Source organism: Apodemus sylvaticus, chromosome 4 (genome assembly GCF_947179515.1).
Source record: "Apodemus sylvaticus chromosome 4, mApoSyl1.1, whole genome shotgun sequence".
NCBI lineage: Eukaryota > Metazoa > Chordata > Mammalia > Rodentia > Muridae > Apodemus > Apodemus sylvaticus.
Genome location: NC_067475.1, coordinates 58,011,515 through 58,037,115, shown reverse-complemented (window position 1 = coordinate 58,037,115; position 25,601 = coordinate 58,011,515). Strand labels below are relative to the sequence as shown.

General features: G+C 43.6%; 1 long non-coding RNA gene across 1 annotated transcript; it reads right to left on the bottom strand.

Annotated features, from left to right (window-relative positions):
- Positions 1-5,316: 5,316 nt before the first annotated feature.
- LOC127682849 (uncharacterized) lies at positions 5,317-24,806 on the bottom strand. The gene is made up of 3 exons (XR_007977435.1): positions 23,713-24,806; positions 23,184-23,341; positions 5,317-7,682 (listed from the first exon to the last, which is right to left on the bottom strand). It is a non-coding gene; the product is annotated as an uncharacterized LOC127682849 (long non-coding RNA).
- Between the last annotated feature and the right edge of the window lie 795 nt (positions 24,807-25,601).

Here is a 25,601-nt window from a genome sequence, read left to right as displayed (position 1 = left end):
CTGACGACGGGTTGCACAAGCCAGGAGCCCATCAGAAAAGCTTCCAGCAATGTCCACCTGCTGAAAGACACCACCAAGGCTGCCAACATATCTTCTGTCTCCGTCAACTCCACCTATTATGTCAGCATCCACAAGTTTTCTTCCTGTAGAAGAAGATGTCTTGACCATGACATTTGACATTTGGGGTACATTAACTCTTATGTGAGGGGGGATATGGAGGGTTGTTCTGTGGATCATGAAACATTCAGCAGAATCTCTGCTGACTATTCACTAGATGTATGGTAGCAACTCCTCTGCCTCATTGTGACAACCGAAGGGCTTCGTGACACTGCCCCTGCTTGAGAGCTATCCTGAGATCCGCCTCTGTGTGTGTTCCCTCTGCAACCTCTATATTCAGCCAGTCTGGAATCAGGCTCCCTTCCTGCCTAAAAATAGGTTCTCTTCTCTGGGCTCTTAAAAATAAAACAAATCAATTAACCACAAAACCCCTTTCTTCTTGGTCCAGTTTGCTAAGTGCCTGCAGGGAGAATTGATTGTCACTTTCCATCTTTGCCCTTCCCGCCATGTTCACCTGACTGGTGAGCTCACCTGCCTTTCTAACACTTGGTGATGCCCAGGATATCTTGGCTTCTTGCTTCTTCTTTGACTCTCCCTCACAGAGGGAGTCTCTAGTAATGTCTCTGCTGTGTCTGCTTCTTAAATTCCGACATGTCCTATCCTTCAAGGAGATCTCTCTCTTCCTGGGACATGACCACTTAGTCATAGTATTTTTGTTCCAGTGGAAACGTCAATTCCAAAATTTCTTGTTCAAGCCCAGATATGTCACTTGAGTATTAAACCTACACATTCCCATGCGTGTCTCACACACTCTCAAAGAGAACGTATTATTCCCCCTCCTCCTTCTTTGCGAAGGTCCACCTTTCCATGCTCTTCCCCATCTCAGCCGTACAGCAGTCACACAGGAGAGTGCTGAAGCTCTGGTGTTTCAAAATGTGGTACTTCCCTAAAGATGTTCATTATAGGTTACTAGAAATGCAACCCTGTAGCTGTAGGTATACATGAACCAGATAACTTAGTGTTGTAGTAAATACAAAAACTTCCACAATGAACCTTGCACACTGTAGGTACTCAGTTACACACATACACTCCCTTCCCTCTGTAGTATAACTTAAAGTAGATTTGGTGTCTGTCCCTGACTCCTGTCACAGGGCTCCTACAGGTCATGGAATTTGCTAAGTGACAGAGGTCTCAGACTATATAATACACTTATGTAGACATACTGATAGTCCTAATATGCCCCTTTAGTAGCACCTGATTGTATATGAATGGATGGTTTGGTCTCTAGACAGCTCAGGAAGGGGCTGTTCACTAGAAGGACAGAGCGAATGGGTGATTAAAGGCTTGGAACTCCATGAAGTGATGGGGTGGGCTCTGAAGCTTCCCAGAAGCTGACAGTAACCAGTGCTTCAAGGTACCCAGAGAGCTGTGCACTCCAACTACACCTTGTCCTCAATAGTCATCATCATACTTTTTGATATTCTTTATAATAAACTGTCAAGTGTCTCCCGGAGTCATGAGCCAACCTTGCAAGTTAAAAAAATTTAAGAAGGGCATCAAGAGACCCCTGGGTTTCAGGTCAATGATGAGAAATATGGAAGGTCTGGACTTAGGACCAGCCCCTTAAGGGGGCAGTTTGTGGGACTGAGCTCTTGACCTATGGCAAAATGTCAGAATTGAGTTCCTGGGTATCCAGCAGGTATCTTCTTGGGAACAGTTTGCTATGGGGCAGACTGCAGCCACACTGGGTATTTTGTATTGAATAAGGGGGTGTGGAGTAGGAGATAAAGATTTCTACTTCACTCCCTGTTAGACTCCCTGAAAGACATACTCCAGAACATTAAGAGCTGTGCTTTGATAGTGAGATTATAAACAATTTTGTGTGTATTCTCTGCATTTTTCTATGGGAAAGAAACTATTTATGCAACTAGAGATAAACACTTTTAAAATACTCCTACAAATACACCTGACTATTCACTCCCCTTCTGCTCTCTATTGGCTTTCCTGGTCAAGCACAAACCTCAAAACATGGCTTACAAGATACTTCATGAGTGGGCTTTAGTCTAGATGTGAAATTTTTAAAATTTTTGACTGTTTCTTACTTGTGTGAGATATATTCTGATAGTATATTCTTGTGTCCTTCCCACTCCCACTGACCCCTTCTTCCTAAGCAATCTCTCTCCTACTTTCATGTCATGTGTGTGTGCGCACGTGCATGTGTGTAAGAGAGTGTTGTAAGTGTATATATATGAGAATGTGTGTATGAATATGTGTATGTATGTGGGAGTGTGTGTATGATTGTATGTATGTATGTGTAAATGTGTTTACATTTGTGTATGTGCATAAGAGAATGTGTGTAAGTGTGAGAATGGTTGTGTGTGTGAATATGTGTGTGAGTGTATATATGTGTGCATGTGAATGTGTGTGCATGTGTAAGAGAGTATGTGTGTAAATGTATGTGTTAGAATCTGTATGTGAATCTATGAGTGTGTATGTGTGTGTATGTGAGTCTCTTGCGCCCAACCTTGTGGCTTACTACATGAGTCAGTCTGTGTGTGTATGTGTGTGTGTGTGTGAATGTGTATATGTTTTTATGTGTGAGTGTGTTCTGTGTGTGTATGTGCACAGATGCTATGAATTCACGATTGTACCTGCATGTCATGTCTAGAGGACAGCATGTTATAGTACTCTTCCCATTCTCTGGTTCTTACAGTCTTTCCACCCTCTCTGGGTAGCCTAAGAACATTCATGCCACTGTTACAGCAGTGGACGTATCTTGCCCGGCAGATCAGAACTGTAGCACTAAGGGCTACAGCTGGGTTACATTACTGATGACTTTTCTCCCCCCAACAGCTTAAGTAGCACCTTCCAGCACTATAAATGCTAATAGACAGGAGGAAGCCTCCAGCTCAGTTCTAGCTTGATTTTCCTGTGTCCTATATCCAAAGTGGATGTTGTTTTCAGCAGCAGGGGCTTACTATCTAGTTCTGGAAGGCAAGCAAGAGCAATGGAAATATTCTGTCTTCTTTTGGGAGTCCCTAGGGGATCCCACAGCTGGCACTGGGGCTTTGAGTTGAAAACTCTGGGAGTGATATGTTAGAATGTTTCTCCATGAAGTGCTTACATACCAGTTGGTATGTGTACAGTATATATACACTCCAGATGTCTAATTCTCATTATTTCAAAACTTCATTCAAACATGTCTTCTCTAAACTCTTATAAAAGAGAGAGAGAGAGAGAGAGAGAGAGAGAGAGAAAGAGAGAGAGAGAGAGAGAGACACTCTGTGTTGCCTCCATTGCACACTTTTGTATTTATCAGAGCACCTAGAAAAAAATTTAAAAAAAAAAAAAAGAAGAGCACCTAGGACACTGGTATTCATTTGAATCATCTTGTCTCCCTCTAAGAGACCATGAAATCTTAAAAGACAAGGAAAAAAGACTATGTTTTAATGCAGTAGAAAGAAGATAATCAAATTTTCACTGGAGACTGGAGAGTGTCGGTGAGGGTAGTAAGGTTGCTGTCTTAGGGTTTGACTGCTGTGAACACACGCCATGATCAAGGCAAGTCTTATAAAGGACAACATTTAATAGGGACTGGCTCATAGATTCTGTCCAGTATCATCAAGGTAGGGACAAGGCACTGTCCAGGCAGGCATGGTGCAGGAGGAGCAGAGAGTTCTACATCTTCATCTGAAGGCTCCTAGGAGAACACTGACTTCCAGGTAACTATGACTAGGTTATAAAAGCCCACGCCCACAGTGACACACCTACTCCAGCAAGACCATACCTCCAAATAGTGCCATTCCTTGGGCCAAATATTCAAACCATGACAACCTAACATGCACAAGGCCCTAGGTTCAATCCCTACAAAACCAGTAAAATAAAATGAAACTGAGAAGCCCTGTGGTTGACTTCAGGAGTGGAGCAGATGGAAGTAGGCCCAGAGAGCCTACTGTGCGCGCTCTCTCTTTTAAAAATTTATTTATTCCTTTAATGTCTGGAGTACACTGTTGCTGTCTTCAGACACACCAGAAGAGGGCATCGGATCCCATTTCAGATGGTTGTGAGCCACTATGTGGTTGGTGGGAACTGAACTCAGTACCTCTGGAAGAATAGTCAGTGCTCTTAACCGTTGAGCCATCTCTCCAGCCCCCTTCTCTCTTTTTTATGGGACCTCCCACTGCCTTGTGGATAAGAGAGAAGAAATTATAGCAACAAAAGCCGTGAGCTGGGCTATGTGGGAGTACAAGCCTGCAATTCTAGCACCTGGGAACTGGAGGGAGGAGAGTCAGTTCAAGGCCCGTCTGAACTATTGGAGACTGAGAGTTTTAGATAATGGGTTCTAATCATATTCACCTCCTTAGTTCTCTTCCTCCCCTTCCTTACCCACCTAACTCTGTGCCCTTAAAAAAAACAAACAAATCCAACTACACACTGGGACAAAACTGTCTTCCCTGCTCCCAGCAGCCATCAACTGCAAGCAGCTCCACAGCAGGGAGGTGTGCTCAGCGCCTCTCTCTGGATTGGTCTGGTCGGGCTTGCACAGGGTTCCTGGATGTTGTACTCGTAGTTCATGTGTGCAGCTGCCCTGGTGTGTTCAGAAGACAGTGTTTCCTTGTGGTCATCTGCCACCTCAGGCTTGTACGCTCTCTTCACTCCCTCTTCTACAATGATCCCTGAGCCTTGGGAGACAGGATATAACAAATATGTTGGAAATTTTTTTTTTTTGTAATATAAGAAAGTGAGGCTCAGAGATGGTAGGCTATTTGCCCAGACTGAAGCAGGTTGTAAGCTTTCAAAGTTAATGTATTTGACCCTGTCCTTTGAAGGAAACCCTCCGTATTCTGGGGAAAATTTCCATCAGGGCTGAATCTAACCACTCAGCACACAAGAAACCCATGGGTCTCCGCAAAGTAGCCAGCAGGGAGCTGGCATGCTGAATGCTGGCATTCAGGAACTGAGGTTTATGCTGTTCCTCCTGGAGCCATCCTCCTGCCTCCAATTTTAGAAAGACACTCAAAATACAAGCCCCCCTCCCCCCTTGCTGGTTCTATATCCAATTGGCCTATTGAACTTCCTGACTTTTGGAAAACTTTACCAGTTTGTAGCCAGGTTCATAAAAGGGACTTTTTTTTTTCTATAATAAAATTTTAATCTAATTTATGACTGCTTGTCAGCAAATAGTTTTTTTTTTTAACATTTACTCTCATTCATTTATTCATTTAATTTTTAAAAAAGAAATAACAAAATCAAATATAATAAGATAAAAGAGAAATGATCTTATTAAAATTGTACAAGACAAACCAACAGAAGGACAAAGAGCCCAAGTGAAGGGATAAGAATCAAGACCTTGTTTACACACTCAGGAATCCCCTAAAAACACTGAACTGGAAGCCGTAATAGAAGAACACTGCACTGGGAGCCATGATAGCTACAACCGAGGACCTGGTGCCAAGCCCATGCTTGCTGCTTCTGTCTCTGACTGGGTGTCCGCCATACCCTCTGCCTCTTTCCCCATCCTGCTCCATGGGGTTCTCTGAGCCCTGAGGGAAGGGATTCAATGAAGACCTCCCATTTAAGGTGGGGTGTTCCCAGGTCTCTAACTCTCTGTGTGACGCCAAGCTGTGGATCTCCATATTTGATTTGTTCCCATCTACTGCGGTAGGAAGTGACTGATGATGGTTGAAGAAGACACTGATCTATAAGTATATCAGAATGTCATTAAGAATCATTTTATCACATATACATTCTTCATTTGAGGCTAATGTTATTTGAGTTTACGTAGGTACCTGGGCTATCAAGTCTCAGATCAAAAGGGACTTTTTTTTTTTTTTTTTTCAGAGCATAGCTAGAGTTCCACTAGTGAAGATGTGGGGCTTCTGGCAAAGATGTTAATAGCAGGTAACCTGAGGTCAAGTGCCCGTGGTACTACTCTCTCTTGTCAAAGCCTCACTGCAGATCCACAGGAGGACACTAACTTCCTTAAAGACTTTGGGTTCTGATTGGGATCGGGTGGCCTCCCAGCTGACACCGGCAGCCAGCAAGCTTTCCAAAGATAAGGAAACCAAATATTAGCTAGCAGGAGTGTAAACAGTGCCATACACCCACCCAAACCCTTTTCTCCTCCCCTCCCCTGGAGCGGCAGCAACCTGTTACACCTGTCCTTAGAGAGGAGCGGAAGGAGCTGAATACAGCCTGGCGGAGAGAGACTTGTTAGCCCAGATGCGTTCTCCTAGAGAGAAAGGTTTCTTTATTCCCCACACAGAATGGGGGCAGGTTCCTTGATTTCTTCACGACTCCCTCAAGTAACCTCACCTGTCCCAGCACCCTAACTTGGCCTTGAATTATAAACATACCACTATGGTCCTGCAATCTCTAATCACTGTTTATATGACTATGGGATCCGGTTTAGCGAGTGTTTTCCAACCCCTTTTGATGGTGACTCTATGTCTTGTGTATCGAACAATAATAGCTCCCCTTGGAACTATACATCCTGTGTCTTCAGTGTAGCCCGGTGTGGTCTTCTGCCTAATATAGCAGAGTTCACCAGGAGCTCATTAGAAATGTAACCTAGTCTCAAAAGGTCAATCATGGTATGCACTCACTAATAAGTGGATATTAGCCTAGAAAATTAGAATACCCAAAACATAATCCACACATCAAATGAGGTACAAGAAGAACGGAGGAGTGGCCTGGTTCTGGAAACACTCAGTATAGCAGTATAGGGAAAAACCAGAACAGGCAAGTGGGAAGGGATGGGTGGGAGAACAGGGGGAGGGAAGAGGGCTTATGGGACTTTCAGGGAGTGGGCCAGAAAAGGGGAAATCATTTGAAATGTAAATAAAAAATATATCGAGTAAAAAATTAAAAAATTAAAAAAAAAACCCTGGGTCTCTCTTCAGAGCCTCTATCATGCTGTCTCCTTCTGGTGCTGGGGCCTGAACCTGTGTTGTTTATTTGTCTGTCTGTGGCATTAATAACTCTTTTATTAAACTTCAATCCCCCCCAATCCATTTCAGTATCCCCTTAATTCCCTGATCTGAGATCTTTTAATGAGTGTAATAACTTTTTACTAAGTACTCATGTGGTTAAGGATTTATGTGTATTATTTTAAAATCTCCATTGTATCAGTGATTACTTAGAGTGCCATGTCAAAATACTACAGGCGGGGCTTTTGAGCAACATAAATTTCCCACAGCTTTGGTGGTTAGAGGCTTACGCTTCTCTCTCTGACTTCCCGGTGGCCCCATTCTCACCTCATTCTTTTGTTGTTCAGTTTTAGTTCTGCTTGTTTTTATTCTTTATTCAGCTCTAAGACAGTCTCAAATAGCCTAGGCTGGACTTGAACTCACTGTGTAGCTAAGGGCGACCTTATACTTCTAACCCTGCCTCTGTATCCTTAGTGCTGGGATTACAGGCATGTGCAAGTACTCCTGGTGTCTATAGTGTTGGGGATCTAACCCAAGGCCTCGTGTGCGTTGTTGCAAGCATTCATTCTGCCAGGTGGGCTACAGACACAGTTCCCACACTGCCGTCTCACGTGCTCTTGCCTGTTTATGTTCCCACAGCTAGTGCCCACATATCCAGATTTCCACTTCTCCCAAAGATGGGACTTCAATCTATGACTGGAATAAAAAGACAAGAGTCAGATCAAGATCATCATCATGTGGCAAATTCTTACCCCTTTAAAACTGAAACAGGCCAAAAGGCATTCATATAACTAATGCCACTGAATAGTGGTCACGATGCTGGAGCTGGGCTTCCGTGTTTACCTGTGTATATGCCTGATGTATGCTATGAGTTTGTGACAAGAATACAAAATCATGACATCTGTTTTCACAAAGTTTACACTTTTGTGGATATCTTTTCATTTTGGAGACTGTTTGCCTTCCCTCCCTTGCTATACAGATCTATTTTTGTGTGCTTATACATTATTGATTACCAAATTCAAGAGAACACTACGGCAAAGTCATTTACCTTCCACATAAAACCCGGCCTCTGAATGCGGCTTTAGAAAAAGTTTTCTGAGGCTGCAATTGGTTTTCTGCCCATGTCAGCTGCTTCCTATGAAATACATTGGAATTTGCCTGCAACTTTCTTGGTTTCCTTTTAAGAATTGTGGTTTCAGCAAGTCCTCCTATGCCAGGACAGTCAGCCATGCTAATTCTCGATGCCAGCCGTGACAGGATAGGAGATGAGCAGCTGTCAGTTCTACCATGGCTGAAGCTGAGGGTTGGTGAGGCCCCTTGCCATGCCAAGGAAGACAGGCATGAGCTCCTGGAAAGAAGGAGAAGGAGCGTCTGAAGCAGCCAGTTCCCACCTCAACCCAGCCCTGGCCCACAGCCAGCGATTTCTGCTGTGTTCCTGGGACCATGAATATTTCTATAGCTTCTGCCACTTCAGGGTACTCAGATGCAGCCTCTGCCAAGGTCCAGCATATGAGACTGGCAGGGGTTCTCTTGTGCTGAAGTGCCAAGCACCAATAGACTCCAACCTTTGTTACTGCCTGTTAGCTTCCAAGTCTTCATTGAAGGAGATGGGGGAAAGGCCTAGTTAGTCAGAGAGCATCTTTAATTACATAATGCTGTAGAAACCACCAAACAAGACATTTAGCTCTTAAGCTTGGTGGTAGTGGAGCATGACATTAGTCCCAGCACTCAGGAGGCAGAGGCAGGCCGATCTCTGAGTTTGTAGCCAGCCTGCTCTACAGGGCAAGTTCTACACAGCCAGGCCACACAGAGAACCCTGTTTCAAAAATCTGAAAACTAAAACCAAGCAAACAATGAAGAAAGAAAGAAAAGAAGAAATTTAGCTCATTAACAGCAAAGACAACAAATAGTCAAAGCATATGCCATTTTATATATTCTATCACCAAAATCTAAGATTATGTGTGATATTGGGGCTGTGACTTCTTTAGGCAGAAGTATAATCTTTCTCACAAAATCAAAGGAAAAGGAGATTGCTTGACCATGCTTGCCTTTAGCAGACCTTATCTAACTATGGTTCTCTTCTAGGTAAAGTCTTTCCCTGTGGCCCATGCTAACCCAAAACCTTACTTCATAACCCAGGCTGGCCTTGAAGTTATGGAGCTACTCCTGTCTTAGCCATTCTTCTTTTATTTGTCATACCCTGAGGGGGGTGGAGCAGGTGTAACGTTGTATGTGAGCATGACTGGCCTTGAACTCCTATTGCTTCTGCCTCCAACTCCTACCCACTAGGACTGCACGTATGCCACAAGTCCTGACTGATAGGTGTTTTTTTTTTGTTTGTTTTGTTTTGTTTTGTTTTGTTTTGTTTTGTTTTTTGTTTTTTTCTTTTAATTCGCAGTACTGGGGATTGAACTCATAGATGCAAGATAAGCATTCTACCATTGAAATACAACCCAGGCCTTCATGTTTCTTGAGTTCCAAATTAGTCCATACATTAGCTTGTATGTGTTTAATTAAGAATTACTATGAGCTGGGCATGGAAGCACAAGCCTTTATTCCCAGCACTTGGGAGGAAGAGTTGAGAGGATCACGAGTTTGAGGCCAGCATGGGCTGTCATGAGACTTTGTCTCAGAAGAGAAGAAAGGAGGGAGAGATTAAGGATCAGGAGTGTGATAACAGTGAGCCTGTTGTATATAGTTACAGTTCAATACAAACTTGCAGTCATCTGTGCCTGTAGTCCCAGTTCCTTAGGAGGCGAGTCAGGAGAACTCAGGAAGTCCTTGAACCCAGGAGTTTGAGGTTAGTTTGGCCAATATAGTGATACTTGGGCTCATACGTACACACATAGATGCATGCATACATACGAGATAGGGGGCATAGGCTTGTAATTCTAGCACTTGGGAGATGAAAGGTAGAAGGATCAGAAGTTCAAGGCTGTCTTTGACTACACAGGAAATTTGAATTAGGCCTGGAATAATAGATAAATAAACTCCAGCTCTCTGAGAATCATACTAAAATTTCAAAGGACAGCTCGGGCAGCTGGAGAATGTATGGCAGGGATAGTTGCTGGAAAGGCTGTGTATGAGACTAAGAGTGAGTGGAGAGCTAAGGGATACCAGGAGCATGGGCCATCTATCGAGGGAGGGCCCAGCAGCCAACAGGGTGAGCCTCTTGTTTTAAGGACAGTTGCTCTTCTGACAGAGCCCCTACCTTTACAGCCTCATTTAACTTTAACCAACTATTTAAACTCCATCATTTTAAGGGACAGTTGCACCGGGGCTAGGGCTTCAGTATATGAATATGGAATGGACACAATTCAGCGGACGATCAGCTGGCTTCCCCATTTCCCCTTTTTCTTTAGCCTGGAACTGCAGCCCACGGGAAGGAGTCATTCCAAGCAGGGCGGTTAGCTCTTCTTCAGTCTCTGTAGAAATGCCCTCAGACAGGCCCAGAGTGTGTCTCCAAAAAAATTTCAAATCCAGTCAAGCTGACGATGAAGATGAACCCTCACAACTGCTTTCTGTCCCCATTAGATGACCGGAGTGCCCCTCCTCTCTGGGCCCATAACTCTTTGCCTAGAATTCTTATTAGTGCATTCTTAATGTAATTCTACATCCTTCTCCTTATCTGTCTCTCTCCTAAGTGGATACTTTCGTTTCCTTATTTATTCCATTTTCTTTTCTTTATTTTCCCTTTTTCTTTTCTTTGGAGACCAGAGTCTTATGTGTAACCCAGGTATGAAATCAAGATTTTTTTGTCTCACCCTTCCCCACCCCCCACCCCCAAGGAGCTGGGATGGGGGGTATATGCCACATCTGGAAAAATGGTAGACTTCCTTCCTTTCTTCCTTTCTTCTTTTCTTCCTTCCTTCCTTCCTTCCTTCCTTCCTTCCTTCCTTCCTTCCTTCCTTCCTTTCTTCCTTTCTTTCTTTCTCTCTCTCTTTCTCCCTCTCTCTCTTTCTCCCTCCCTCCCTCTATTTCTTTCTTTCTTTCTTTCTTTCTTTCTTTCTTTCTTTCTTTCTTTCTTTCTTTCTTTCTTTCTTTCTTTCTTTCTTTCTTTCTTTCTTTCTTTCTTTCTCTTTCTTTTTGTGATGAGAGCTTGTCCATGTAGTCTCAGCTATCTTGGAACTTGCTATGTAGACCAGGCTGTCTTCAAACTCACAGAGCTCCTCTTGAGTCTGCCTCCCTAGTGCTATATATAGATTTTAATAAATTCTACTAACTATTAATATAATCCGGCCAGCCACCACCCTCACCCCGCCCAAATAACTGAGGCAGTCGTCTGTATTATTTAATCAGCTCTTGCACAGTTACTGGGGGGTTACCCCTAATCTATATTTCTATTTGCTAAGTCTGTTAATTCCCAGCTGTGTTCCCCAAATACTTGCTGTTTGAATTTCACCAGGGTTAATTCTGCACCAGCAGTCTGTCCCGGGGCATGTGTGTAGAGGGTGGTGGTGCATATCTCTTGGGCATGGGCTCCTGGTCCATCACATCTAATGGACACTTCCTGTTGTCTTCATTTTCTCCCTCCTTTACTTTCCTACTTCCTATCTCTCTCTCCTTCCTCCTTGTAGTCTTTATTTGAGATGCTCAGCCAGGGAACTGAAACTCTGCATCTTTTCATTCTCCCTAGTAATTGGCTGTAGCCATTTTTATTTAACCAATAGCTTTAAATTGGGGAGAACATCTATAGAGCATCACTTGGTGTACGTGAGGATCTGCTCATGGGGGGGGGCAGATCCTGGGGGCCAGTATTTAGCATTTGAATACATAGCAGCACCAGACCAACCCCCAATAGTGCTGGGATTAAAGGCATGTGCCACTGCTTGCAGCTGGACTTCTTGATGGCAGGAACTCTCTGTAATCTTATGTTTGCATCCCCAGAGCCTTGTTCACTGCCTATTCTAGTTTGCTTTCTGTTGCTGTGATAAATACTGATAAAATCCAAGCTTGGGACGGAAAGGATTTATTTGGTTTACAATGCCATGTCACCAGCCATCACTGAGTGAAGCCAGGACAGAAGGTCAAAGCAGGAACCTGGAGACAGGAACTAAAGCAGAGACCTTGGAACAAAACTACTTCCTGATTCATGCTCAGCTTCCTTGCATAGACACCTCAGGCCCACTTGCCCAAGGATTGTACACCTACAATGGGCTGAGTCGTCCTTCATCAGTTAATGATTTAAAACATGCTCCACAGTTCCTCAATGGAGATCCTCTCTTCCTAAGGTTGTGTGAGTTGACAAAAACTAATGACACTGTCGTTACCTGTAATATTAGTTATGTGCTATAAGTTTGATTGATGGTTGAGCAAAAGAACAAAACAAAACCCAAAAAACTATTGATACAGAGCAGATGTACTATGAGGGCAATGAGGCTGAAAGGGTCCTTCATTTGCAAGGGGAACTACTGATGGGTTTTGATTTTATAGTTTGGTATTCTCTTCCATAAAGAGATACATATGTTCTAGCACCTTAACATGGAAATTGGAGGATCTTTAGACAACCTGGGATATGCATTAAGATCATGTTTGGAAAAAATCAGAGAGACAGAGAGACAGCAATATACACAGAGACAGAGAAATGGGGAAACACACACATAGATATATTGTGGGGTGCCCCTAATTGATAAGACATGATATGTCTCTCTATACTTTTATGTCTTAGTTAAGATTTTACTGCTGTGAACAGACACCATGACCAAGGTAACTCTTATAAGGACAACATTTAATTGGGACTGGCTCACAGGTTCAGAGGTTCAGTCTGAAAGCTGCCAGCAGAATAGTAACTTCCAGGCATCTAGGACTAAGGTATTAAAGGCTACACCCACGTTGACACACCTACTTCAACAAGGCCACTCCCTGGGCCAAGCATATACATCACAACTTAATACTCCTTCCTTATCACTGGAGTCAGGAGAAAGAAGCATCTCCAGCACCTTTCTCCTTCCCTGACCATTTTGAGGAGACATAACCTGTTGCTTAGCTGTCCTTTGATTACAGGAAATGAAAATATTGGAGCTGTGTACCTGGCAGTATGGACCATACTGACTTCCAAAAAAAAATCACATTAATTATCAGCAATGAGATGCCCAAAGTGGTGCCAGGGGACTTTTCTTCCCATTAAAGATCACTCCTCTCATCTTTACAGAGAAGGAAGGGATGGCCTCTTTGTACCCTGCGGTCCTGCAGGAGCTCAGCCATTTGGAGGTTCATTTGTTCCTCGGAGCCTGGCGCATTAGGGTTGGGTCTTTAAGTTCTTCCCCCCCCCCCTTTCATTTGTTCCTCATTGCTATTGGAAGCTAGCTAACCCTGCCTTATCAACATCTGCTGTTTGTCGACCTCTCCCTCCTCAACCATCACTGTCCTGGACCTTTGCCTCATCCTTATAAGCAGCCGTACCTGGTCTTTTTTCTGTCTGATCGATGCTCCATGTGACAGCCACAATGGCCTCTTTAAGCAGTTCCAGATGACTGGGTGGCTTCCAGTGCTCCAGTGCCTTGGTGATTTCCTGGCCATCCGCAAGCCGAAGCTTAGATTCTGCCCTGTTTTGTGCAAGCTCACCTTTTCTTCCTCAGCTACCTCTGCCTGCTGGAGCTCAGGACGCTCGAAGCTGCTGCTTGTTCCTCACAGGTGGCCCTTTCTGCCCTCTGCACAGTAACCAGCACCCAGGCGTCCATGTGGCCAGTCGTACCTCACACTTTCCACTTGAAATAGTGCTGCCCAATAGAAATATGATATGAGCCATGTGTTTATTTTACTATAAATTATCTTGTAGGGACCTTTTAACAAGTTAAAAGAGGGTAAGCACTATAAAATAACAACACAACTCCCATATGCTGCAAAATCAAAAGTGAAGCCCTCCTGACATCTCAGACCGTGAGGAAATTGTACTGAACTTCCTCAGTCATTCATTTTTACACCCTTAAGAGCCCTATTGGACTATGGCCACATTTCTCTTTCATTTTTAAAAATTATATTCATTTATTCACAGGGGAGATATATGTGGATGTCAGAAAACTACTTGCCATAGTCTGTTTTTTCTTTCCACCATCTGGGTCCCTGGGATCAAACTAAGGCAGTCAGGCTTCACAGTCTTCTTCTGTCAACCATCTTCACTGTCGGATTTGGATTCACTTTCTGTGCCACTCCCCGGCCTGTATTGAGCACCCTCGTGTTTCGCTCCAGTGTCCGACGTTTAACCTGATCGCTGTACTGACTGCCCAGTGATGCAGCTGCCTGCTTACTTGCCTTTGTTTCTTGTTAGAGTCTGAGCTTCTCGACAATGAAGACTTTGTCTAATTCATTTCTGTATCACCAGCACCCAACAATTCAGGCCTAAAATATTTGCTTGGTTTGTGTGAAGGAGTTTGAAGGCCCAAACAACTCTCCTCTGTAGAGCAATACAGTACTGCAGGATTGGGGCCCTCGCTCTCTCTGACCTCATCTCCTACCACACTCCCCTTTGTTCTCTGCTCCCAACACACTGGCCTCCCTTTTAGTCTGAGCTAACCCCAGGGTCTTCCCACTGTGTGTACTTTCTGGAAAGAGCCCTTCCAGTAAGGGTGTGTTGGCATGCTGGGTTCTCTTATGGCCGCTGGCACCTCACTAAAACCTTCTTCCTTGAGAGCTTCCTAAAGAAAGCACACAGAAGCTGTTCTTTGCTTGCTCAGTCACTCCTTTTTAAAGCAGGGTTCCCATCATCATCTGGAGTGTTGCTTTGTTGGTCTGATCTCCCCACTAGAATACAAGCTTCATGCACTCTCCTAATGCAGTGCCTGAGACCTAAGAAGTATATACTCAATAAATACTGACTGACAGCAAGAAAGGTAACCTATCTAGGATACTGGAGAGAAAGGCAAAAAGACAAGATTCTCAGAATCTACGTCCGGTTTCACTATTTCTCCCATTTAAAGTTTCATCGCATCCAAATGGCCTGGAAAGTGGGCGTGTGTCTGGTCCTCTGCTCCCACAGGCAAGGTGTGCCTGGTTCTCTAGAGGATTGCAGGGATGGAATGTGGCTGCTGCAAGCTTCCATGGCAGTTAGTAAAGATGCCCAGATGGACGTGCAGGATGTCAATGGGTCGCAGTGAACAGGAAGGGCAGGTAGGAAATCCCTCATGCAGAGGAACCACACTGGAGTTAGCTCCTTCTAAGCCTTGAGAGGCACTGAGATGGTACAGAGAGTGCAGGAGAAGAAGACCAAACTCTGTGTTGGCTACTCAGGACAAGGGCAAGCTCCTTCCTCAATGCTTAGTTCTCTCTGCTAAGTAGAGATAATTCTATTCACAAGACACTGAAGACAACCTGACGTGATGTGTGGGAAAGCATCCTGTGAGCCAGTGAGCGCTTGACAAACATGAGTTATGGAAAGCATTTCCCACGAGTTGTCTTGTCTGCCCACCTCCTGCCTTTAATCGTTGGATTTATTGATTGCCTATAACCCAGGGTCTGGTAAACTTTTATTTTGTTGTAGAACTCGGGCTCTTTCCTCCTGAATGTCCCTCAAGGTTCAGAAAATCAATCTCAACCTATGGGAACCATTATAATTTATGATTAAAGGATCCATATCTCAGTTTCTCAATGAATCCCGTGTGCCAATTATTCCTTCCTTAAATGGATGTCTTTCCTTCCCAGATGGAGACTGTAAGCTGCTGCTAAGTCATTTGGTACTACGTTTACAGCTTTGTTCCTTAATAGTGCTGTGGGACTTGGGTTAAATTGCTTAATCTCCCAGGGTTAATCCTCTCCTCTTATAATATCGACATGATAACATACTTTGCAAAGAGGTAGTGTAAGAATTCAAAGATGTATTCAATACAGCTAAAGTATTGACCTGGATCTAGCACATGGTAAGATACTAACCAATGACCCCTTATTAACAAGAACTACTAGAATAAAGCTAGATAATGCTAGAATTGGGTTTTCCTCAAATTCTTGATTGAGAAATAAAAATAAAACTAAAAACGCAGAGTGACTCCAAGCCAAACCTGGCATTAGTCTCTAGGCTGTCAATGCAAACAGAAAGGTTTATGGCTTCCCTAACCCAGGCAGAGACTTAAACAGCAGTAAAAAGGTGCTTTGTTTTCTTTGTTTGGCAAGTGATAAATCTCATTTGAAATCGGGTTTACAGAGAAGGGGAATATTGGCAGTATTAGTCTCAAAATGTGGATGAGACTGTTTGAGGTCATAGGGACAGATGTAGCAGTGTAACACACAGTTTCCAGGACATTTTTGAAAAGTTCCCTGGATGCATTTCAAAACTGCCTAAATTGAACCTAGTAGAGGATGGGTGCTCAAGGTGACAGCATTTATCTTACTTCTAGACTAGCCAGAGATGTGTGTATGGTCTTTGTAGGAGGTACATGAGTTGGAGCTAATTGGGTCATGTGCCCCATGGCAGGAAGAAAGAACTTGACAAGGGTTTAAGAGGATGCATGGGTATTGCCTAGTTATAGTTTATCCTCCTAGGTCTCCAAGGCAACTAACAGTGTCTCTTAGGTGAGTTGTACTGTACCAGGGTCTTCTTTCATTCTCTTCAGGACAAACCATTTATTCATTCTCAGTAAGTGTTCATTAAGAACCCACTGCATGGGCTGGAGAGATGGCTCAGCAGTTAAGAGCACTGACTGCTCTTCTGAGGTCCTGAGTTCAAATCCTAGCAACCACATGGTGGCTCACAACCATCTGTAATGGGATCTGACGCCCTCTTCTGGTGTGTCTGAAGACAACTACAGTGTACTTACATATAATAATAAATAAATCTTTGGGTTGGAGCGAGTGGGGCCGGAGAAAGCAGAGGTACTGAGTTCAATTCCCAGCAACCACATAATGGTTCACAACCAGTACAACTACAGTGTACTCATATAAATCTTTTTTTTTAAAGAACCCACTGCATGTCTGAACCTGGCCCAGGAATCTGAAACTGGAAATGAAATCAGCATTAGCTTCTGCCTTAGTTCTCTTTGCTAGTTCAGCTGGGAGGCTGGGAGGACAAGGCAGGGCCTGGCAGGGGTGGGAGCACCGTCTTTTTTGACTCCCACGTGATTAAGTGTTGTGAGAGAATGCTAGACACCTTTGTCAGCCTCACCCCTTAAATTGTAGTCTTTGTGTTTCCAGTGCAAGGGCTGTTACTAAGAAATGCTCAGCAAAGGGGTGTTATGTGAAAATCTAGGCTATTCTGAGGGTTGATTTTGGACTCCGTGTTTGATGTGACAACAAATATTAATGTTGACATGAGGACAGTGTGCTTTAGCACTGTGGAAATACCACTGTTCAGAGTCACAAGTCATACACGAGCAGATCCAACAATCGCCCAGCCTCTTCCCGCTGGTAAGATTCCTTGTAAATAGACCTATGAAATGTGATGTGGGTGGTATGTATCCCTTGGAGGCCTTTCCACTCTTAGGAGCTCTTTCTCACTTTTTCTTAATGAATCTATGTTCATGCTGAAAAGAATTACTGTGTAGCTTGTTTTGTGTTAAGATAACTTGATTAGTGGGAACTGATATGAGCACTAGAACATAACAGATGATCTAGTATGTACACAAACATGTTCCGGTTTGTGTTAAGAATAATCAGGCCATGCGGTGGTGGCACACGCCTGTAATCCCAGCACTTGGGAGGCAGAGGCAGGCGGATTTCTGAGCTCGAGGCCAGCCTGGTCTACAGAGTGAGTTCCAGGACAGCCAGACTATACAGAGAAAAATCAAATCCAAAAAACCAAAACAACAACAACAACAACAACAAAGAATAATCTACATGTTTATATACAGTCAGTTTGAAACTTATGTTGTCTGAATTAATCCCTTATTGATATTTTGGACAGCTGTTATGTCAATTAATGAAATTTGTATTCTAGAAATTGTTACTGCTATTTAATTTGTTGTATCATTCTATCTTTTATAACTTTATATAGTTTATAGCTGTTATTGGTTATATAATAGTTTAGAAGTTTACGTATCTTTAGGAAAAGGAAATGATGGTTGTGTAGTGTCTCATTTATATCCATAAAGTTGTTTTGTCAGATATTAATATAGGTGCACCAGATTTTAGTTAGTATACTGCCTACCACCTCTGTCTGCTTTCCTTCCTTCCTTCCTTCCTTCCTTCCTTCCTTCCTTCCTTCCTTCCTTCCTTCCTTCCTTCCTTCCTTCCTAAACATAAACTTTTTGAAGCCTACTTTTAATAAGGGTTCAACCTCTCCTCTAGTCCACCACCCAGCAGAGGCAGTGGAAAAGAAAGGTTATTAGAATGTGAGGGGAGAAGACTGTTCAGCAATAGTTCTTTGTGGGCGAGCTTGGTCTTCTTGGGCAGCAGTTCAGTCCTGCAGCAAACACCAGATACAGCTCAGAAAGCTGCAGTCCAGTCCTCTAGGCAAGCAGTCACCAGGCAGCTGTAGTTCAATCCTGAAGAAATCACCAGGCTCACCAACCTGACTACGGTGAGGAGGCCTCAGAAGCGGCAAGCCGCCACAGGAACAGCACAAGCAGTTCTTGGGTGAGTTTCTCTCTATGGCAGCATTACAACAAGTTGAGCTCAACAACACTATGTAAGGCGAACCAATACATGTGTGCCTTTAGTGAAGAATAGTGAAGTGGAGCAGACCAAGCCAGTGCTCGATGCTGTCTCCCACTGTCTGTGGGGCTCACACTTATACTTTCATCAAGCGTCCTTTCACATTTACTATATCCAAACATCCTTTCACTGTGTCTGCTTCAGAGAAACAATCTTTCACTTGTTTGCTTTAGCAAGACATCCTTTCCTTGTGTGCCCCAGCAAAATATCATTCAATGTAACTTTCCAAAGAAACTAAAAGTTTCCCCTTCCTTCCTTCCTTCCTTCCTTCCTTCCTTCCTTCCTTCCTTCCTTCCTTCCTTCCTTCCTTCCTTCCTTCCTTCCTTCTTTCCATCTTTCCTTCCATACCATACATCTTCTGCCACTTTAGCTGTTTTTAAGTGGACAGTCCAGTAACATTTCAGACATCCACATTATACAGGTATCACCGTCATCTGTCCCCACAACCCTTTTTTTTACCTTGCTAAAATAGCACCTTACTTCTTAAACAATCCCTTCTTCCTTCCGTCTCCAGTCCCTGGTGATCGTCACTCGTCTTCCTGCCTTTGTAAACTTAACGACTCTAGGTAATTGTAGAATGCTATTAAATGGTATTTTCCATTGGGGAATGAATCATTTCACTTAGCATTCTTTCCTGAAAATCTATAAAAATATTCTTTTAAAGGTTTGACCATATTCCATTCCACAAACACCATTTTGCCTATTTATCTATCTGGCATTAAACCCTGGGTTGATGGTATCTTTTGGCTGCTGTGAATAATGCATCTACAAATGTGAATGTGCAGCTACACTCACCTACTCAAGGCTCTACTTGCAGGACAGATACACAGTAGAAAATATATTAGGTCATGATAACTTTGTTTTTACATGATAGCTTTGTTTTGAGAGAAACTGCTGTGCTGCTTTTCATAGTTCCTTTTCTTGGATTGTGCAAGGTCCAAATTCTCTAGATAGGCACTACTGTCCAATATTCTCCCACTGTCTGTGTGTGTGTGTGTGTGTATACTTATGCCACAGTGTGCATGTATTGGTCAGAGAACAACTGTGGAAATCCATTGTCATGTTCCACCACGTGAGTCCTGAGTTTGAACTCAGACCACCAAGACAGCAGGCTCCTTAATCTACCGAACCATCTCACCAGCCTCAAATTCTGTGTAATTTCTTCAGCTCTGGTTTTCTACTTGTAGATTTATCTTCTGAGTCAGTCTACCATTTAATTTGCCCACTGAAGTTGTGGATTTAACCCTGTAGCCTCCCCCCGACCCAGGCAATACACCAGAGTGTATTCCCAGTAGTGTCCTCTGAGTTTTAAATTCAAGTAAGAATTTTGTTTTCCATTTGAGTTTTCTCTCTCATACATTTTTGCAATGTTTGAAAGTCTTGTTATTTTCTCATACTTTTAATTATTTTCTACCTTATTTTGATATCCTATAGTCACTTATACCTACATGTAAAGTCTTCGCAAGTCAAGTTTCTTCAGCCAGTTGTGCTATCTCTCTCCATCGTACCCAGAATATTTTCTTGTGGTTTTGTTTTGTTTGTGAACTAATATCCTCCAGGAGTATGCGGACATTCTGAATAGCTCGAGTAGCAAATAGATGTGTGTTTACTTTTGCCCTGAGAGTGGGATCAACCTGGGGCATTCTTGGTTTGGGTATTTTGGAGCATAAAAAAACAAGTGGACACAGGTTCCTGTTTTATGTGTGTTACCTGTATTTTTATGTTTTATGTGTGTTACCTGTATTTAAGATTCTCAGAGAAGGTTTGTGGACACAGTACCAAGTGCCATGATCAATGTATGATTTTCCCCCCAGTATATTCTTTTAAGGGTATACATGTTTTTCTTTTAACATCGAATATATAATCCTCTTCAGGTCACAAATAAATGTTTGGGTTATTAGTTTTGAAATTATGTGGATCTGAAAATATCCTGTCTCTCAGTAAAAAAAAAAAAAAAAAATCCTGGATCACTGTGGACCAGAAAATGTTCTAGAATAGACAGCAGTTTTAGCATTTTCCCTACTCTTCTATCTTGTGCTATGAGCTTATTTTTTGACTTTTGAATATTTCCTTCATTTTCTTGCCAAAGAAAAGATGTATGTACAGCTCTGCTTTGTAATTGGGAGATTTATAAGACAGGTGTTTCTGACATGAAACTCTCTGACCTGTGTATGTCCACAAGCCCCTAGGCTTCTGAATCCAGTAACACATCTAACAAAATAGTCTAATTATATTTTTTACAAACATTCTTTTAGTTATCTTAGCAAGCATGTAAGATCAGCATTATCATTATAACCTGTTCCCCTGTCAAAGACCAGAAAATAGTGGCCTAGAAGTGGAGTAATATGCTCAAGGCTGGAGTCAGTACATGGCAGAAGTTTGAATATGAGAACCACAGCGTCAGTATACTTCAGTCATGTCCATTTCTGCTGCGCACCCACCACTCTTCCATTTTGCTTAAAATCAGAATCAGGAATCTGGGTGTGCAAGATTAGGCCTGCAGGCCCAGAGACAATCCAATGGTGATTCTGAATCCAGCCCGGGTTACTCATTATGTAACTTGAGCATCACTGTGACTCTGCCTCAAAGAGCAAGCTAACACCCCCAAACAACAGAACAAACAGCTGAGAATGGGAACAGAACTCTACTCCAAACTTGACTACCAAACTGTAACTCAAGTCCAGCCCTGGAAGCCAGGACCCCACAGGAGCTAGTGCTAGTGGTGTCCCCCTTCTCGTGGGCACCTCTCAGCCTTGGTGCTCTCTCAACTCATTCACTGTTCCATCTTCAGCTCCCCAGCCCAGTGGTGGCCCTGAGAACAATAGCCTCAGTGCTAAGACCAGTACCAGAGAGAGTGTAATAATGATGCTATTGTTTGCCCTCCTTTGCTCAGTCTTGTAACCCTGGTAATTCCCTCCAGGATCAGCTCACGTGACTCAGTTTATCTTGCCTCACCTTTCCCACGCCTGAAACCACCACCAAGGGTCATCTATTGAAACCGGCAAATGTTGTAACCTGCGGGTTACAGTCGGGGAAGCCAAAATATTTAACCAAATACCTCAGGAAGAAAGGTGGAGTGAGCTGCTCTGGGGAATAAGTGTAGAACAAGAAGTGAAGGTAGTGTTGTAAACAGCCTGGCTGGCAGCTGAAGGCATGCCTCAGTAAAGACACGAAGTCCTCTGAACAGACTGTGCCATATTCTTTTATTCAGAGTGTTTGTGGAAATCTTTGTCCATCCATTACCTGACCACTCAATTAACACAACACAGGCATTAGTGTTTGCACATGACAAAACAAAATTAGCTCATAGACACCAGCATGGAACATGTTACAGGTGTGGTATAGCCCTAAGATCAGGGCTTGAAATCCAGAACCATACTAGGCAAGGACTCTGTCACTGAACCACAGGTCCAGCTTCCCTGACCTATCTTTTTCAGACAGTTTCACTAAGTATCCCATGCTGGCCCAGAATCCACTCTGTAGTCAAGGCAGGCCTGGCTATGACTTTAATTTTGGTGATACAGGCCTATAATCCCATTGCTCAAGAGGCTGAGGCATGAGGATCCGGACTGCAAAGCTACTGTGGGCTACAGAGTGAGAGTGCCTGAAGACAAGAAAGAAAGGGTGGATCACATCGAAATGAATATGTCAACACAGGGACTCCAGCAGACAGTTTAGAGAACCATCTTCTGCTAGATTAAGTTTAGAAAGGGAGTCTTGACTCTTGAGGGCAAATGGCATATTGACTTCATGCATGGCGGGTTCAAATTGAAGACTGTGTTTGGCTGATAATTATGATCTCCGATAGACGCCTCATGAGAATTCAGGGCTAGACCTAGAATTTGGACTTCCTGCTCTCCTCAAGGCTGTGCCTAATCTTTTAATGAAGTGGAACCGCTTTTCATTTCCCTAAAGCACTGAGACATCAAGACATGGTGTCTGGGAGTTTTAAGCAGAAGACAGATGCAGCCCCCATTACGTTTGTTTTAACACAATGCCTGTGCTTGCAGAATGAAAAATGAATAGGAAAGGGGTTTGTTGAGACCAGAGAGTAGAATTTGGTTTTTGTTTCTGTGTTTTGCCTTTTGGCAGTGGCTCTCCTTGAAAAAACAACAACAACAACAACAAAAAAAAAAACCCAGTCAAAACAACAACAATAACAACAGAAAAACTCACCCAGTTTTTCTTTTAGATAACTTCCCTCTGCCTCTGATTTTAGGGTTAAAAATATGCACCTATATTTGAGTTCCCATGAATCACGGTAGTTCACTCTTTTCTGGTCCATGGGTGAAAATGCCCGTACAAACTGTGTTTCAAGATTGGATCAAAGAACTCTCCCCTATGATGTGTCTATAAGTAGACTTTGGTGTCAGTGTCTCATCACCTTCCAAATTATAGCTTTCCCGTCTTCTGTGAGGGAGTAGACAGACATGCAGTTACACAGTCAGGCACCTGTACCTCAGCAGGGCTGGCTGTGTTCAGACTAGAACAAATTTCTACCAGGTTTGTTTGTTTGAGACAGTCTCACTTACACAACCTAAGCTAGCCTTGAACTTGTGACAATCCTCCTGCCTCAGCCTTCCAAGCTCTGGGATGGCAGACCTCAGTTGCCACACTTACCCATGAAGTTTTACAGTGAAGTGCACAGCAGACTGCTAGTAGCAAGTTGCTAAGACGCTGGATTCTGTTGTGTCCACGCAGGTCTGGTTAGCTCTCAGCATAATGTTTAGACTTTGTCCCCAGAGAATCAGGCATTTAAAAGGATATTCTCAGAGATGCTAAAAACCATGAAAAAAATTGTTTATTCATGTGTTATATATGGTTATGGAAAAATATACACAACAATTTTTAAATCTAAGGGAATGGTCTAGAACAGTGGTTCCCAACCTCCCTATTGCTGTGACCCTTTAACACAGTTCCTCATGTTGTGGTGACACCCTCCCTCCATAAAATTATTTTGCTGCTACTTTATAACTGTAATTTTGCTACCATTATGAATCATAATGTAAATATCTGATACACAGGCTACCTAATATAAGTCCCCCATGAAAAGGTTGTTCCACCCTCCCAAAGGGGTTGAAAACCGCTGGTCTAGAAGTAAACACATGTTCAATATTGTTAAGTTTAAATGTCAGAGAAAAGCTCCCACCACAGAAAAAAAGGCGCACACACGGCTTTGTGACATCCAACCGAATGTCCCTCTCTTACAGGACTCTGGTGTCCACCCCCAGACAACTCTCCGTTCCTCAGCTATCGTCTTCCCCTGAGAACAACTGCTCCGTGGTCCATCCAGGAAATGGAGGCATCAGCCAGCTTCCTGTTTCCGCCCCTCAGCCAGCACTGCCTCCCACACTCATGGAAAAGAACACTTCTTAAATTCTTTGTGCTGTCCTCAAGTCAAACATCCCCAAGCAAAGCAAGTACTCTCGTCTAAAAAAAGGAGAGCTGGTGGATAGACAGATGTTCCTATTGACAGACACCTCCCAAGGTCCCCATCTTGCGCTGCTTTCCAGATGTTCCTTAGGAAAGCAGTGGGTATTTTAAAAATCTCTTTCAGTTTTGGCTCATTCCGTTTATCATCCTCCACACACATTTGAGGTCTTTATCTGTTTGTTTTGACATAGGGCAAGCCTATATCTGAATAGCCTAAGCTGGTCTCAATCTTTCTGCCTCAGCCTCCCCGGTGTTTGTTCGGGTTATAGGGTGAACCACCACACCCACATTGTGGCCAGCTTGATGGCAGCTGGTAAGCTTCTTCAGTTGCTGTTTCTTTGGCTTTTGGTGACACCATCCTCCACAGGAGTCTTCCAGCTTCAGCCTCTTTTGTGGGTGCTTTCTCGCCTGCCTGTGTTGGGGCCTCCAGGTCTGCCTTTACCTACTGTTTTCCGCTCTTTTTCCTGTGTCTCTCTTCCATTCTTATGATAGCGACCATGCACGTGAGTGGTTTCCAAAGTGATGTGCATCTGCGCGCAGATGCCTCCCACGTGACGCGCCACCGGTTGCCCCCTCAGCGAATGCAGTGCTTCTTTCCACCCAGCCTGTAAATCATCTGCTGACTCTGTTTCTCTCTTCACTGAATCTGTCAGGCTCCGGGGGTTCTCCCTCACAGGGGAGTTTCCTTATATGGATGGACCCCGAGCTCGTCACTTTCCTGCCTCAAGTTCTCCAGCACGTTTCCAAAGCGATTAATCAATCCCATTACAGTTCATATTCTCACTAAAATCCCCGGCGGCAGCAAGTGCTTCTTCCTCCACAGCTTTACCGTCTATGGCAGAAGTCTGCAAGTTCTGCCTCCTGGGCCAGATCTGGCTTGCTTCCCATTTTTGAAAATAAAGTTGTATTGGAACATGGCCACGTCTGTCCACATACATATTGTCGATGGCTGTTTCTGTGCTACAGTCATAGTGGGAAATAATTGCCACAGAGACCATCTGGCTGACAAGATCTACACATGCTTACGGTCTCTCTCTTTTTAGAAGACGCTGTCCAGTCCTGGTCTCCAGGCATTTGATCAAAGGTGTCAGTCTTTCACCACTGCAAACTGTGAAGCATTAGTGCCGCCCCCCCCCACCACCACCACTGGAAACAGGACTGTAAGTGCCTTTGAATCTAGTGCAGTCTGAGAATAAATTAATGCCACCTTTCACCCGTCGACAGAGCTCATTTTCCCTCAGCGTTCCTGGATTCCTAGCAGATGTCAAATTTCCCTATCAGGGTTACATCGAAGAAGCAAAACCTCTTGGTATTTGGTATTGTAGGACTTTGAGATGTGTTGTGTTTGTCTGGTGCCGGAATGTGAGGTTTGCAGGACAAGCAGTCTAGAAGAGGGGATGTTTGTAAAGTGGGCAAGGGTAGCCATACCACTACCTAGAACCCACAAAGCTGTCAGTACCTCACTGTGCCCAGCTAGGCTGGAGTGGTATTCCAGGGACTAAGTGCTTGCCTAGCCTGATGTGGGGAAAGCCCAGGAAGGTCTCTGAGGAGGTGGGGCAGCTATAGGCTGTGGCCTGTACATGCTAAGGGGTGGGGCTAGCAACT